Genomic DNA, 14373 nt, shown 5'->3' with positions numbered 1-14373 from the left:
CCGCAACCACCCCCCCCACCCCCCTTTTTACCCCCCTCTCCATCTTGTCGAAAAACCCTGTAGCCAGGAATATTGATCTGCCAAACCTGCCCCTCCTTCAGCTATGTTTCTGTAATGGTTATAATGTCATACTCCCAAGTGTCCACCTGTGCTCTGAGCTCATCCGCCTTATTCGCTATACTCCTTGCATTAAAGTATATACCATTCAACACAGGAAGACCTCTTTGCTTACTATATACTAAACCCTGTTTCCTCTGAATTACAGATTCGCTTTCTAGATTCTTGCTATCCAATTTCAGCTTTACTTCCTTCCCTTTTTAATTCGTTCTCAGGGTCCCATCCCCCTGCCAAGCTAGTTTAAAATCTCCCCAACAGCACTAGCAAAACTCCCCACGAGGATATTGGTCCCGGCGCTGTTGAGGTGCAACCCGTCCGATTTGTACAGATCCCATCTCCTCCAGAAGCGGTCCCAATGCCTCAAGAATTTAAAGCCCTCCCTCCTACACCAATTTTGCAGCCACGTGTTCATCCTCTCTATCCTTCTATTCTTTTACTCATTAGCACGTGGCATTGGTAGTAACCCGGAGATTACTACCTTTGAGGTCCTACCCTTTAATTTTCTTCCGAGCTCCCTGAATTCTTCCTGTCAGACCTCATCCCTTATTTTACCTATGTCGTTGGTCCCGATATGGAACACGACCTCTAGCTGTTTACCCTCCCCCCCCAGGATGCTTTGCGTCCGCTCTGTGCCATACTTGACCCTGCCACCAGGGAGGCACAAAACCATTCGGGAGTCACGTCTACAGCCGAAGAAACGCCTGTCTGTTCCCCTAACTATAGAATCCCCTATCACTAGGGCTCTTTGCTCTTCGTCCCTCCCCCCTGTGCAGCTGAGCTACCCGTGGTGCCTTGGAATTGGCTCTGGCTGCACTCCCCAGAGGCACCATCGCCCTCACCAATACTCAGAATTGAATATTGATTTGAAAGCGAGATGGACTCACGGGGGGACTCCTGCGCTACCTGCCCACTTACTACGTCTGGTGGTCACCCACTTTCCCTTTACCTGCATGCCTTTAAGCTGCAGGGTGACAACCTCCTGAAACGTGCTACCCATGTAGTTCTCAGCCTCGCGGATGCACCTTATTGACTCCACCCGCTGCTTCAGCTCCGAAATGCGGAGCTCGAGCAGTTGAAGCTGGAGACACCTCCTGCACACATGGTTGTCTAGGCTGCGCGAAGCATCCAGGACTTTCCACATGCTGCAAGATGTGCACTCCACGGGACTGAGCTGCATTGCCATCCCTCGAGTTAGACTTATGTTGTTTAAAATCTATTTAAAAAGAAATAGAGAAAAGAGAGCTACTTACCAACTCACCTCACCGACCTCGGTGGCCTCCCGAACTCACCGACCTCTGTGGCCTCCCGACCTCTTGGCCTCCGAACTCCCGACCTACTTAAAATGAAATAGAGAAAAGAGAGCTACCTACCAACTCACCTCACCGACCTCCGAGGCCTCCGGACTCACGGCCTCCGAACTCCCGACTCACCGACCTCACAGAGCCTACCGACTCATCGGCCTCAGGGTTTACCGACTCACCGACCTCAGGGCCTCCCAACTCGCCGACCTCAAAGAGCCTACTGACTCACGGACCTCAGGGCCTACTGACTCACCGACCTCACAGGGATTACCGACTCGCCGACCGCCCGACTCAGCCGTCGACCTGCCGACTCTCCCGCTTTCGGACTCTCCCGTTCTTGGACTCTCCCGAACTCGCACTCTCCGGCTCTCTGTAGTCAAATCAAGAGCTTTAAATGATATTAAATAGTATAACACAATGGTAAATGAGAATCATTGGAAAGTCTGACTAGAATGACTAAAAAAGTAATGAAGAAAGGGAAGATAGACTATGAAAGTAAATTATCATGAAATATAAAAACAGATAGCAAGAATTTCTATAGGTATATAAAAAGGAAAAGAGTGGCTAAAGTAATTGTTGGTCCCTTAGAGGACGATGCTCGGGAATTAGTAATGGGGAACATGGAGATGGTAGAAACTCTGAACAAATAATTTGTAACAGTCTTTACGGTAGAGGACACTAACAATATTCCAACAGTGGATAGTCAAGGGGCTATAGGGGGGGAAGAACTTAACACAATCACAATCACTAAGGAGGTGGTACCCAGTAAGATAATGGGAATAAAGGTGGATAAATCCCCTGGACCTAATGGCTTGCATTCTAGGGACTTAAGAAAAGTAGTGGCAGGGATTGTGGATGCATTGGTTGTAATTTACAAAAATTCCCTGGATTCTGGGGAGATCCCAGCAGATTGGAAAACTGCAAATGTAATGCCCCTATTTAAAAAAGGAGGTAGACAAAAAGCATGAAATTATAGACCAGTTAGCCTAACATCTGTGGTTGGGAAAATGTTGGAGTCCATTATTAAAGAAGCAGTAGCAGGACATTTGGAAAAGCAAAATTCGGTCAGGCAGAGTCAGCATGGATCTATGAAGATGAAGTCCTGTTTGACAAATTTGCTGGAATTCTTTGAGGATGTAACGAACAGAGTGGATAAGGGGAAACCAGTGGAAGTGCTGTATTTGAACTTCCAGAAGGCATTTGACAAGGTGCCACATAAAAAGTTACTGCACAAGATAAAAGTTCACTGGGTTGGGGGTAATATATTAGTATGGATAGAGAATTGGCTAACTAACAGAAAACTGAGAGTCGGGATAAATGGTTCATTCTCGGTTTGGCAATCAGTAACTAGTGGGGTGCCGCAGGGATCAATGCTGGGGCACCAACTATTTACAATCTATATTAACGACTTCGAAGAAGGGACTGAGTGTAACATACATAGCCAAATTTGCTGATGATACAAAGATGGGAGGAAAAGCAATGTGTGAGGAGGACGTAAAAAATCTGCAAAAGGACATAACAGGCTAAGTGAGTGGGCAAAAATTTGGCAGATGGAGTATAATGTTGGAAAGTGTGAGGTCATGCACTTTGGCAGAAAAAATCAAACAGCAAGTTATTATTTAAATGGAGAAAGATTGCAAAGTGCTGCAGCACAGAGGGACCTGTTCATGAAACACAAAAGGATAGTATGCAGGTACAGTAAGTGATTAGGAAGGCCAATGGAATCTTGGCCTTTATTGCAAAGGGGATGGAGTATAAAAGCAGGGAAGTCTTGCTGCAGTTATACAGGGTATTGGTGAGGCCACACCCGGAATACTGCGTGCAGTTTTGTCATCCATTTTTATGAAATGATATACTTGCTTTGGAGGCAGTTCAGAGAAGGTTAACTAGATTGATTCTGGAGATGAGGGGGTTGACTTATGAGCAAAGGTTGAGTAGGTTGGACCTCTACTCATTGGCATTCAGAAGAATGAGAGGTGATCTTATCGAAACGTATAAGATTATGAGGGGGCTTGAGAAGGTGGATGCAGAAAGGATGTTTCCACTGATGGGGGAGACTGGAACTAGAGGGCAGAATAAGGGGCCACCCATTTAAAACTGAGATGAGGAGAAATTTCTTCTCTCAGAGAGTTGTGAATCTGTGGAATTCACTGCCTCAGAGAGCTGTGGAAGCTGGAACTCTAAATAAATTTAAGACAGAAATAGACAGTTTCTTCAACGATAAGGGAATAAGGGGTTATGGGGAGTGGGCAGGAAATTGGACCTGAGTCCATGATCGGATCAGCCATGATCGTATTAAATGGCGGAGCATGCTCGAGGGGCCATATAGCCTGCTCCTGCTACTATTTCTTATGTTCTTATGTTTTATAGGTAGCTCCTGACATGACATTTAGGAAGTTGCAACTCAGTGAAATGCACCTCTTGTTTATGATGAATGGATAGTCTGATAACTTTAATGAGTGGCAGATAGCTTAATCTTTTTTTATTTCTAATATTAATATACTCTACATTTTTAGTTTGTTAGTCATGGGAACTGTGTTTTAGGAGGAGGACAAGGACATATATGCAATGAACACTTTGGCCAGCTCAGATCAGAGAGTCAGGTGCTGAGCTCAGTGGGCCTGGTTCTTTGCACACCCAATTTTCTGTGATGAAAGGTCAGAAGCAGCACGATTCAGGTACACTGACCCCTGTGCTCTGTTCTATTTGCACTCCCATTGAGTAGGACCCTACGCTAGGAATGAAGGCTGGGAACATTCTTATGTGTTTGTGTATGCGTACAAGTGGTGCAATGCTGCAGCATTTTATGACCTCTGTTACAGTGTGCAAGGAGCTTGCCACGATTAATTCTTGGTGATCTGTGTGCCCTTGTTCCAAGAGTGAAGTACTATACTCGTCAATGACCTATTACGACACATCAAACCTATATTATTTTTGTTCAAGAAACAATCTCATTCCTCACCAAGCTTTGCCATCCCTCTTACTAATGAGCTTGTGATAAAATTTGCATTTAAGCATTTATGCTGAATGAGCAGGTTAATTAACATTAATTTCACATTAATAATGTCTGCCTCATATACAAACACTCTATATGTATTTGAAGCTCAGTTTACAAGTGGATTGTGAGCTAATGGCCCATTTTTTGAATTGATGGCAGTGTGAATTAGCAGGTCATGCACTTGTATCTTGAGGATGAAGGTTTGACTAATTTATTTGAACTTGCTCTCAATCTTTTGGTGACATTTCTGTTATTCTTTATGCAAAGCAATTACTTTCAGCTTGCTAAACTAATTGTGAAATATTGTGTTTCGGGATCTTTTTCAAAGTCACTGTTCAAATAATTTAAATAATCAAGAACCAGTCAGAATTTAAAATTAACCTTCAAAATTAGAATCTGGCTCTTCATTTTCACATAGAATCATAGAATCATAGAATGGTTACAGCATGGACGTCGGACAGTTGGCCCGTCGAACCCATGCTGGCTATCTGCAAGAACACTTCAGCTAATCCCAAACCCTCGCCATTTCCTCGTAGCCCTGCAATTTCTATTCGTTCAGGAACTTAACCAATTCCCTTTAGAAAGCCATGATTGAATCTGCCACCACCACCCTTTCAGGCAGTGCGTTCCAGATCATAACCACTCGCTGCGTAAAAAGTTTTCCTCATGTCGCCTTTGAATCTTTTATCAATCAGGTTAAATCAGTGTCCTCTGGTTTTCGACCCTTCCGCATATGGGAACAGTTTCACCGAGAAATTTTGGAGCGCACCATTTGGGAGTGGTAACACTTGTGAGGCATGAGACTTTGCGCCAGAAGCTAAATCAAGCACTCCAATTCTTTTCTTTGGTGGTAACGAGATGCACGGCTTGGGAGCGGGATGCACGGCTCAGCACTGGACCGGGTAGCACTGGCGCACACAAGGGGCTCTTTCCTGCATAATAAAAATGTTTATATCTGGTCCAATGGGAAGCAGAGTTGCCGCGCGATCAGCCTGGCAGTCAAGCAGGGTGCTGGGCTGAGCGATCGCGGCATGGACCCCGCGTCCAAATCGTCACCAGTGCGGAAAAGAAAAGCAGACATATTTTCACGAGCAGCCGGCCACCACCTCGTTAAATTTTGCCCCATTGGTGGCCGGCAACCTCTAAAGCTGTCACTATCATTTCCTGGCGCAACTTCAGGGAGCAATGCCCAATTTAGGGTCCGGGACGCTAACGGGGCATTGCACATGCCAATGATGTCATGGTCTCCGGCATAGGATATGGGGGCGCAACTCAGTAATGCCACCGGTAAACTCCTACTGAATTTAGTGGAAATCATTAGTGGCACTCAGTCGCAAAGTCGTTTGTGCCCCTTTAATGCCTCCCGGGGCGCAAATGACCCCGATTTCATTCCCCCTTAGCTCCATCTACTCTGTCTCAATACCTCATGAATTTGACCACCTCTAGCAAATCTCCTCTCAATCTTCTCTGCGCTAAGGAGAACAACGCCGACAATTCGGAAAGGTAGAAAGAAAGCAAAAGGAGGTGGGGTAGCTCTGTTAAAAGCAGATGAGATCAGTGAGTTAGTGAGAAATGATATTGGCTCAGAAGTTCAAAATGTAGAATCAGTTTGGGTGGAGATAAGGAATAATAAGGGAAATAAGTCACTGGTGGGTGTACTCTGTAGACCCCCTAACAGTAGCTGCACTGTTGGATAGAAATAATGAAGGCTTGTAAAAAAGGAATAGCAATAATCATGGGCGATTTTAATCTTAATATTGATTGAACAAGTCCAATTGACCAAGGGAGCCTTGAGGAGGAGTTCATAGAGTGTATCAGGGATAGTTTCCTTGAACAGTACATTGCGGAACCAACCAGGGAGCAAGCTATCTTATATCTGGTACTGTGTAATGAGACAGAATTAATAAATGATCTCCTAGTGAAGGATTCTCTAGGAAAGAGTGATCACAGCATTGTTGAATTTCAAATTCAGTTTGAGGGTGAGAAAGTTGGATCTCAAACCAGTGTCTTAAGCTTAAATAAAGGTGACTACAAAGGTATGAAAACATTAAAGTGTAAGACGGTTGATGAGCAGTGGTGGACATTTAAGGAGATATTTCATAAGTCTCAACAAAAATATATTCCAATGAGAAGGAAGGACTTTAAGAGAAGAGATTACCATCTGTGGCTAACTAAGTAAATAAAGGATGGTATCAAATTGAAGTCAATGGCATACAAAGTGGCCAAGATTAGTGGGAGGCCAAAGGATTGGAAAACTTTTAAAAACCAGCAAAGATCCACTAAAAAAATAATGAGAGGGAAGATAGATTTGGAAAGTAAACTGGCAAGAAGTATAAAAACAGAGAGTAAGAGTTTCTCAGGTATATAAAAAGGAAGAGAGTGGCTAAAGTAAATGCTGGTCCCTTAGAGGATGTGACTGGGAAATTAATAATGGGGAACAGAGAAATGGCAGAGATTTTGAACAAATATTTTGTATCAGTCTTCATGGTAGAAGACACTAAAAACTTCCCAATAATAGATAATCGATAGATAGCTATAGGGAGGAAGGAACTTAAAACAATCATTATCATTAAAGAAGTAGTAATCAGTAAAATAATGGGACTAAAGGTAGACAAGTCCCCTAGACCTGATGGCCTGCATCCAAGGGTCTTAAAAGAAGCAGCTGCAGAGATAGTGGATGCATTGGTTGTAATCTACCAAAATTCCTTGCATTCTGGGAGATCCCAGCGGATTGGAAAACTGCAAATGTAATGCCCCTATTTAAAAAAGGAGGCAGACAAAAAGCAGGAAACTATAGACCAGCTAGCCTAACATCTGTCGGGAAAAAGCTGGAGTCCTTTGTTAAGAAAGCAGAGCAGGACATTTGGAAAAGCATAATTGAATCAAGCAGAGTCAGCATGGTTTTATGAAAGGGCAATCATGTTTGACAAATTTGCTGGAGCTCTTTGAGGATGTAACAAGCAGGGTAGATAAAGGGGAATCAGTTTATGTGGTGTATTTGGATTTCCAGAAGGCATTCGATAAGATGAAAGTTCACTGGGTTGGGGGTAATATATTCGCATGGATAGAGGATTGGCTAACTAACACAAAACAGAGAGTTGGGATAAATGGGTCATTTTCCGGTTGGCAAACAGTAACTAGTGGGTGCCACAGTGATCGGTGCTGGGGCCTCAACTATTTACAATCTATATCAATGACTTGGATGAAGGAACCGAATGTAATGTAGCCAACTTTGCTGATGGTACAAAGATGGGTGGGAAAGCAAGTTGTGAGGAGGACACGAAAAATCTGCAAAGGGATATAGACAAGCTAAGTGAGTGGCCAAAAATTTGGCAGATGGAGCATAATGTGGAAAATATGAGGTTATCCACTTTGGAAGAAAAAATAAAAAAGCTAATTATTATTTAATTGGTGAAAAATTACAAAATGCTGCAGCACACCTGGGGATCCTTGTGTATGAAACAAAAATTGTTAATATGCAGGTACAGCAACTAATCAGGAAGGCAAATTGAATGTTGGCCTTTATTGTAAGGGGGATGGAGTACAAAAGCAGGGAAGTCCTGCTACAACTGCACAGGGTATTGGTGAGGCCGCACCTGGAGTACTGCGTACAGTTTTCGTCTCCTTATTTAAGGAGGGATATTCTTCCATTGGAGGCAGTTCAGAGAAGGCTCACTCGGTTAATTCCTGAGATGAAGGTGAAGGGGTTGACTTATAAGGAAAGATTGTGCAGGCTGGGCCTATACTCATTGTTCAGAAGAATGAGAGGTGATCTTATTGAGACAGATAAGAAAATGAGGGGGCTCGACAAAGTAGCTGCAGAGAGTATGTTTCCACTCATGGGGAATCTAGAACTAGGGGATATAGTTTTAGAATAAGGTGTCGCCATGAGATGAGGAGGAATTTCTTCTCTCAAAGGGTTGTAAATCTATGGAATTCTCTTCCCCAGAGAGCTGTGGAGGCTGGGTCATTGAATATATTTAAGGTGGAGATAGACATATTTTTGAGCGATAAAGAAGTAAACGGTTATGGGGAGCGGGCAGGGAAGTTGAGCTGAGCCCATGATCAGACCAGCCATTATCTTATTGAATGGTGGAGCAGGCTCGAGGGGCCAAATGGCCTACTCATGCTCCAATTTCTTATATTCTTATTTTCTCCAGTCTATCCATGAAACTGAAGTCTCTCATCCCTGAAACCATTCTTGAAAATCTTTTCTGCTCCTCCTCTGCTGCCTTCACATCCTTCCTAAAGTGCGGTGCCTAGAATTGGATACAATACTCCAGTTGTGGCCGAATCAGTGTTTTATAAAGATTCATCATCAGAACAAAAGAACATACGGCCCCTCGAGCCTATTCCGCCATTCAATATGATCATGGCTGATCTGATCATGGATTCAGCTCCACTTCCCTGCCCACTCCCCATAACCCCTTATCCTCTTACCGTTTAAGAAACTGTCTATTTCTGTCTTAACTTTATTCAATGTCCCAGCTTCCACAGCTCTCTGTGGCAGCGAATTCCATAGATTTACAACCATCTGAGAGAAGAAATTTCTCCTCAACTCTGATTTAAATGGGCGGCCCCTTATTCTAAGATCATGCCCTCTAGTTCTAGTCTCCCCCATCAGTGGAACATCCTCTCCGCATCCACCTTGTCAAGCCTCCTCATAATCTTATACGTTTCGATAAGATCACCTCTCATTCTTCTGAATTCCAAAGAGTAGAGGCCCAACCTACTCAACCTTTCCTCATAAGTCAACCCCCTCATCCCCAGAATCAACCTAGTGAACTTTCCCTGAACTGCCTCCAAAGCAAGTATATCCTTTCTTAAATATGGAAAGCAAAACTGCACGCAGTATTCCAAGTGTGGCTTCAACAATACCTTATATAGCTGTAGCAAGACTTCCTTGCTTTTATACTCCATCCCCTTTGCAATAAAGGCCAAAATAGCATTGGCCTTCCTGATCACTTGCTGTACCTGCATATTAACCTTTTGTGTTTCATGCACAAGTACCCCCAGGTCCCGCTGTACTGCGTCACTTTAAAATCTTTCTCCATTTAAAGAATAACTTGCTCTTTGATTTTTTTCTGCCAAGGTGCATGACCTCACACTTTCCAACATTATACTCCATCTGCTAAATTTTTGTCCACTCACTTAGCCTGTCTATGTCCTTTTGCAGATTTTCTGTGTCCTCCTCATACATTGCTTTTCCTCCAATCTTTGTATCGTCAGCAAACTTGGCTACGTTACACTCAGTCCCTTCTTCCAAGTTGTTAATATAGATTGTAAATAGTTGGGGTCCCAGCACTGATCCCTGTGGCACCCCATTAGCTACCGGATGCCAACTAGAGAATGAACCATTTATCTTTACTCTCTGTTTTCTGTTCATTAGCGAATCCTCTATCCATGCTAGTATATTACCCCCAACCCCGTGAACTTTTATCTTGTGCATAATCTTTTATGTGGCACCTTGTCAAATGCCTTCTGGAAGTCCAAATACACCACATCCACTGGTTCCCCTTTATCCACTCTGTTCGTTACATCCTCAAAGGACTCCAACAAATTTGTAAAACATGACTTCCCCTTCATAAATCCATGCTGACTCTGCCTATCCGAATTTTGCTTTTCCTAATGTCCTGCGACTGCTTCTTTAATAATGGACTCCAACATTTTCCCAACCACAGATGTTAGGCTAACTGGTCTATAGTTTCTTGCTTTTTGTCTGCCTCCTTTTTTAAATAGCTTCCTTGATCAAGAAAGCTCTCCTGAACATACTTCAGAATTTCTTCCACCTCTCTGCCCTTTACGCTATTACTATCCCAGTCGATATTAAGAATATTATCACTAGTATATAGTTCTTGCCTCTCTCTGTAATCTCCCTGCAAATTTGCTCCTCTATATCCTTCCCACAATCGGTATCCTATAGAATACATCTAATAGTGTAATGGCACCTCGACTGTTTCTTAACTGTAACCAAACAGACTCTGTTTTTGAGCTGTCCAGGACATCCTCTATCCCCAGCAATGTAATATTCTCCTTCCCTATCTTTCCTGAACACGCAGAAAAAGAGAGCGTATGACAGATGTTAGGTTGAGAATACAATTGAGAATCAGGCTGAATCTAGAAAGTTCAGAGGGGAAGTGAGAAAGAAAATAAGAGGGGCAAAGGGAGAGTATGAGAATAGATTGGCAACTAATATAAGAGGGAATTCAAAAGTCGACAGGCATATAAATAATAACCGGGTAGTAAGAGGAGGGGAGGTGGCGGATTCGGGAACAAAAAGGAGACCTATGCAAGATATGATGAGCACCTCGAGTCTCATCGCTGAGAAAATGCAGAAATCAAGCTCAGGCAGCGGAAAGAGCATGCGGCAAACCTGTCCCACCCTCCCTTTCCCTCAACGACTATCTGTCCCACCTGTGATGGGGACTGTGGTTCCCATATTGGACTGCTCAGCTACCTAAGGACTCATTTTAAGAGTGGAAGCAAGTCTTCCCCGATTCTGAGGGACTGCCTATGATGATAATATGCAAGGAGGCAGAGGGCATGCCTGAGGTACTAAATGAGTACTTTGCATCTATCTTCACCATGGAAGAATATGTTAGATTTAGGGTGGTTATGGAAAAGGACAAAGATAGACCAGGAATAAAAGTTCTCAATTGGGGAAAATCCAATTTTGTTAAGCTGAGATAGGATTTAGCCATCGTGGACTGCAAATAGCTACTTCAAGGTAAATCTGTGTTAGAGCAGTGGGAGGCATTCATCAAAACATAGAAACATAGAAAATAGGTGCAGGAGTAGGTCATTCGGCCCTTCGAGCCTGCACCATCATTCAATAAGATCATGGCTGATCATTCACCTCAGTACCCCTTTCCTGCTTTCTCTCCATACCCCTTGATCTCTTTAGCCGTAAGGGCCATATTTAACTCCCTCTTGAATATATCCAATGAACTGGCATCAACAACTCGCTGCGGTAGGGAATTCCACAGGTTAACAACTCTCTGAGTGAAGAAGTTTCTCCTCATCCCAGTACTAAATGGCCTACCCCTTATCCTAAGACTGTGTCCCCTGGTTCTGGACTTCCCCAACATCGGGAACATTCTACCTGCATCTAACCTGTCCCGTCCCGTCAGAATCTTATATGTTTCTATGAGATCCCCTCTCATCCTTCAAAACTCCAATGTATAAAGGCCCAGTTGATCCAGTCTCTCCTCATATGTCAATCCAGCCATCCCTGGAATCAGTCTGGTGAACCTTCGCTGCACTCCCTCAATAGCAAGAATGTCCTTCCTCAGATTAGGAGACCAAAACTGAACACAATATTCCAGGTGAGGCCTCATCAAGGCCCTGTACAACTGCAGTAAGACCTCCCTGCTCCTATACTCAAATCCCCTAGCTATGAAGGCCAACATACCATTTGCCTTCTTCACCACCTGTATGCCAACTTTCAATGACTGATGAACCATGACACCCAGGTCTCATTGCATCTCCCCTTTTCCGAACCTGCCACCATTCAGATAATATTCTGTCTTCGCGTTTTTGCCCCCAAAGTGGATAACCTCACATTTATCCACATTATACTGCATCTGCCATGCATTTGCCCACTCACCTAACCTGTCCAATTCAGCCTGCAGCCTCTTAGTATCCCCCTCACAGCTCACACCGCCACCCAGTTTAGTGTCATCTGCAAACTTGGAGGTATTACACTCAATTCCTTCATCTAAACCATTGATGTATATTGTAAAGAGCTGGGGTCCCAGCACTGAGCCCTGCGGCACTCCACTAGTCACTGCCTGCCATCCTGAAAAGGACGCGTTTATCCCGACTCTCTGCTTCCTGTCTACCAACCAGTTCCTTATCCACGTCAGTATATTACCCCCAATACCATGTGCTTTGATTTTGCACACTAATTCTTGTGTGGGACCTTGTCAAAAGCCTTTTGAAAGTCCAAATACACCACATCCACTCTACTAGTTACATCCTCAAAAAACTCTGAAGATTTGTCAAGCATGATTTCCCCTTCATACATCCATGCTGACTTGGACCGATCCAGTCACTGCTTTCCAATGCGCTGCTATTTCATCCTTAATAATTGATTCCAACATTTTCCCCACTACTGATGTCAGGTTAACCAGTCTATAATTACCTGCTTTTTAAAAAGTGGTGTTTCATTAGTTACCCTCCAGTCCATAGGAACTGACCCAGACTTGATAGACTGTTGGAAAATGATCACCAATGCATCCACTATTTCTAGGGCCACTTCCTTAAGTACTCTGGGATGCAGACTATCAGACCCTAAGGATTTATTGGCCTTCAATCCCATCAATTTCCCTGACACAATTTCCGCCTATTAAGGATATCCTTCAGTTCTTCCTTCTCACTAGACCCTCGGTCGCCTAGTACTTCCGGAAGGTTATTTGTGTCTTCCTTCGTGATGATAGAACCAAAGTATTGGTTCAATTGGTCTGCCATTTCTTTGTTCCCCATTACAAATTCACCTGAATCCGACTGCAAGGGACCTATATTTGTCTTCACTAATCTTTTTCTCTTCACATATCTATAGAAGTTTTTGCAGTCAATTTTTATGTTCCTGGCAAGCTTCTTCTCGTACTCTATTTCCCCCCTCTTAATTACACCTTTTGTCCTCCTCTGCTGAATTCTAAATTTCTCCTTGTCCTCAGGTTTGCTGCTTTTTATATGCCTCTTCCTTGGATTTAACATTTTCTTCATGTCCTTTGTTAGCCACGGTTGAACCCCCCCTTCCCCATTTTATTTTTACTCCAGACAGGGATGTACAATTGCTGAAGTTCATCCATGTGATCTTTAAGCGTTTGCCATTGCCTATCCATCGTCAACCCTTTAAGTATCATTTGCCAGTCTATTCTAGCCAATTCACGCCTCAAACCATTGAAGTTACCGTTCCTTAAGTTCAGGACCTTAGTTTCTGAATTAACTGTATCACTCTCCATCTTAATAAAGAATTGTACCATGTTATGGTCACTCTCCCCCAAGGGGCCTCGCACAACAAGATTGCTAATTAGTCGCTTCTCATTAAACATCACCCAGTCTAGGATGGCCAGCTCCCTAGTTGGTTCCTTGAAAACCATCCCTAATTCAAGGAGGAGATCCTTAGGGTTCAGAGCAAGTATATTCCCCTAAAGAAAAAGGGTAGGACGAACAAATTTAGATCTCCCTGGATGATAAAGATGTACAGGGTAGGAAAAACAAAAATAATCGAGGCTGCAATACTGCAAAAACTCGAGAGGAGTACAGAACGTGCAGGGGTGAAATTAAAAAGTAAATTAGGAAAGAAAAGAGAGACCATGAAAAAATGTTAGCAAGTAAAATCAAGAAAAACCCAAAGATGTTTTATAAATACATTAATAGCAGGAGGATAATTAAATAAAGAGTAGGGCCTATTAGAGAGGGTAATCTGTGTGTGGAGGCGGAAGACGTAGACATAGTTTTTAATGAATACTTTGCGTCTGTTTTCACAAAAGAGAGGGGCGATGCAGACATTGCAATCAGGGAGGAGGAGTGTGTAATATTAGATCAAATAAATATAGTGACGGAGGAAGTATTTAGGGGCTGAGCAGCTTTGAAATTTGATAAATCCCCAGGTCCAGATGAAATGTATCCTCGGCTGTTAAGAGAAGCAAAAATGGAAATAGCAGTTGCTCTGACCATCATTTTCAAATCCTCTCTGGCTACAGGTATGGTGCCGGAGGACTGGAGAGCAGCTAACATGGTACCTTTGTTTAAAAGGGAAAAATTACAGGCCAGTCAGCTTAAGCTCGGTGATGGGAAAATTATTGGAAAAAATTCTGAGTGAAAGAATGAATCTTAATTTAGAAAGACACAGATTAATCAAGGACAGTCAGCATGGATTTGTTAAGGGAAGGTCATGTCTGACTAACTTGATAGAATTTTTTGAGGAGGTAACCAGGAGGGTCGATGAGG

The sequence above is a fragment of the Pristiophorus japonicus genome, chromosome 10, assembly GCF_044704955.1.
Source record: "Pristiophorus japonicus isolate sPriJap1 chromosome 10, sPriJap1.hap1, whole genome shotgun sequence".
NCBI classification, from domain to species: Eukaryota; Metazoa; Chordata; class Chondrichthyes; family Pristiophoridae; genus Pristiophorus; species Pristiophorus japonicus.
The sequence above is the reverse complement of the archived record's forward strand: the minus strand, read 5'-3'. Positions refer to the sequence as shown.